This window comes from Scyliorhinus canicula, chromosome 8 (assembly GCF_902713615.1).
Source record: "Scyliorhinus canicula chromosome 8, sScyCan1.1, whole genome shotgun sequence".
In the NCBI taxonomy this organism is placed as follows: Eukaryota; Metazoa; Chordata; class Chondrichthyes; order Carcharhiniformes; family Scyliorhinidae; genus Scyliorhinus; species Scyliorhinus canicula.
This window is the reverse complement of record NC_052153.1, coordinates 196,067,303-196,070,401: the sequence shown is the minus strand read 5'-3', so window position 1 is coordinate 196,070,401 and position 3,099 is coordinate 196,067,303.

Genomic DNA, 3,099 nt, shown 5'->3' with positions numbered 1-3,099 from the left:
TCAGCCCAGCTCTGCATCCTGTCAATATCCTGTTGTAACCTGCAACAACCCTCAACACTATCTACAACTCCATCAACCTTTGTGTCATCGGCAAACTTACTAACCCACCCTTCCACTTCCTCATCCAAGTCATTTATAAAAACCACAAAGAGCAGAGGTCCCAGAACAGATCCTTGCGGGACACCACTGGTCACCAACCTCCAGGCGGAATACTTTCCATCCACTACCACTCACTGTCTTCTTTCGGCCAGCCAATTCTGTATCCAGACAGCTACATTTCCCTGTATCCCATGCCCCCTAACTTTCTGAATGGGCCTACCATGGGGAATCTTATCAATAGCCTTACTGAAATCCATATACACCACATCCACTGCCCGACCTTCATCAATGTGTCTCATCACGTCCTCAAAGAATTCAATAAGGCTTGTGAGGCATGACCTGCCCCTCACAAAGCCTGACTATCTTTAATCAAACTATGTTTTTCTGAATAATCATAAATTCTATCTCTCAGAATCCTTTCTAGCATTTTTCTCACCACAGACGTAAGACTGATGGGTCTGTAATTCCCAGGAATTTCCATATTCCCTTTCTTGAACAGGGGAACAACATTCGCCTCCCTCCAATCATCCAGTCCTACTCCAGTGGAGAGTGAGGACGCAAAGATCATCGCCAACGGTGCAGCAATCTCCTCCCTCGCTTCGCGTAGTAACCTTGGGTATATCCCGTCTGGCCCAGGGGACTTATCTATCCTGATGCTTTTCAAAATTTCCAGCACATCCTCCTTCTTAATATCAACCTGTTCGAGCCTATTAACCTGGTTCACACGGTTCTCATGCTGTTTAGGGTGAATAGGGTGAATATATGAACAGGGTGGGAATGGAAGGATACGGACTCCGTAAATTCAGACAGTTTTAGTTTAGGCAGGTACCATGGCCGCCCTGGGCTAGGAGGGCCGAAGGGCCTGTTCCTGTGCTGTATTGTTCTTTGTTTCGAGGGAGAGACAGTTGGGATTTGGGGGTGGGAGTGGTGGAGTTCACCTGGTGATCCCAGAGTGGAAAAATAAAGATGTTCCTGTCAGAAGGCAGTCTCGGGAGTGGAGCATGCTGCCGTCAGTCACTCGTGCGTTTTGGAGGCTGAAGGGGATTGGGTCACCTATTCGCACAGACAGAGATCACAATGCCTGTTTCGCAAACACAGAATTGGCACTCCCAAATCTTCGGTTTCTTTAGGAAGGTAGCTTCTTCCTACACCAGAGCATTTGACGCATCTTGGGCAGGACTCTCCATTTTGGAGCCTAAGTGCTGGTGGTTGTTCTATGGTCCCAGTGAGTGAGCCAGTCTTGGAGCCAGTCGGAACATAATAATGGCACAACACCGGCACCACATGGAACGAGTGCAATTGCAATGCATGCCGGAGTGTGATTCCCGGGGTTGGGAATTGCACTGGAGGGCCTGACAAGCGACAGCCAGATATAATCACTGCTCTCTCCACGCACTCTCATTCCAGTGAAGGAGATGCCACCCCCGAAGAGTAGCACCAAGGTTCGCCGATGAGGAGCTGGAGACACCATTGAGGAGAAGCAGGACATCCTGTTCCCCGGGGTGGGAAGGTGGCTGCCAACCGCAGATGTCAACTGGGCCTGGGTGCAGGTGGCAGAGGCCGTGAGTGCCCTGGGCCGGGCAAAGAAGCTGCACCACATCCTCAGGCCGACCAGGGTGAGACGCCACTACCGTGACCCTGGCACCACCCTCCACCCCCACACACCCGTACCTCCCCACACCCCCCCCCAGAAGGCAACACCCCCGCAGTCCGCACGCACCCCACCCCACACCACAGGCCAACACCCATACTGCCCAACATGGCCGGGTGACCTGCACACACAGGCCATTCGCTGTGGACCCGCTGCGATAGCCTCGTCCGAGTGTCCCACACTGTCCATTAACTGTCCCCACAGGAGAAGGTGGGCCACAATGACGGGGAGTGGGAGAAGACCGGAGGGGGCCCTCCGGATCTGCGGCCCATCGCAGAGCAGATTGACCTGCATCCCCCCCCCTCACCACCACCGCAACCCAGCGGCTCACCTGGTGAAGAGGCGGGGCCTGCTGGTGACCCCCCAACCCCCCACCCCCGCCCAAACACCCCGGAGCAGATGTCCAGTCACGATGCCGCTGTCACTGGCACCCTCCACCATTCCAGACACTCACCTCGGTTAGGCACTTTAGTGAAGAGGCTCCTGGGGCACGATCTGATGCTGACCTCACACATGCAGCGATACATCACCCCGAGGGGTTGGACAGTCGGAGGACGCCCACACCCCAGAGCCTAGCTGCCGTCCAGGTGGGTTCCAGGCTTCTGGAATGGGCGGTCTCATCGATACTGGAAATGCAGTCGCAGAGCTAGGGACTATGGGAGGGGGTGTCAGCAAATATCCAGTGCCCGCAGCTGAAGTTGGAGGAGGTGGTGTCGACCATGGGTAGAACCCAGGCCAACACCGCACGGGTGGCATCCCTGGTGGACACCTTGGGTGTGAAGGTATCGGCCATGGGTCAAGATGTCCAAGGCCTGGGGCATTCTTTGTGGGCAGTGGGTGAGGCTCAGGACAGGGCGGCCGCCTCACAGGCAGTCATGTACCAGGGCCACATGGACATTGCAGTGGCGCTCCAGCGAGTGGCCCCATCATAACAGGCCATGGCTGCTGGCTTGGCCCGAGCTGACCTGAGCCAGTCCCAGAGGGACTTGGCACTGTCACTGAGTGAGGTGGCACAGTCCCAGAGGGACTTGGCACTGTCACTGAGTGAGGTGGCACAGTCCCAGAGGGACTTGGCACTGTCACTGAGTGAGGTGGCACAGTCCCAGAGGGACTTGGCACTGTCACTGAGTGAGGTGGCACAGTCCCAGAGGGACTTGGCACTGTCACTGAGTGAGGTGGCACAGACCCAGAGGGACTTGGCACTGTCACTGAGTGAGGTGGCACAGTTCCAGAGGGACTTGGACCACTCCACGTGCTCCATGACCACAAACATGGAGGCCCAGTTTGAGATGAGAGTGGCCCTCTAGCACTGGCAGTGCCAGGTGATGGGGAGACCCGGAGCTTGCTCT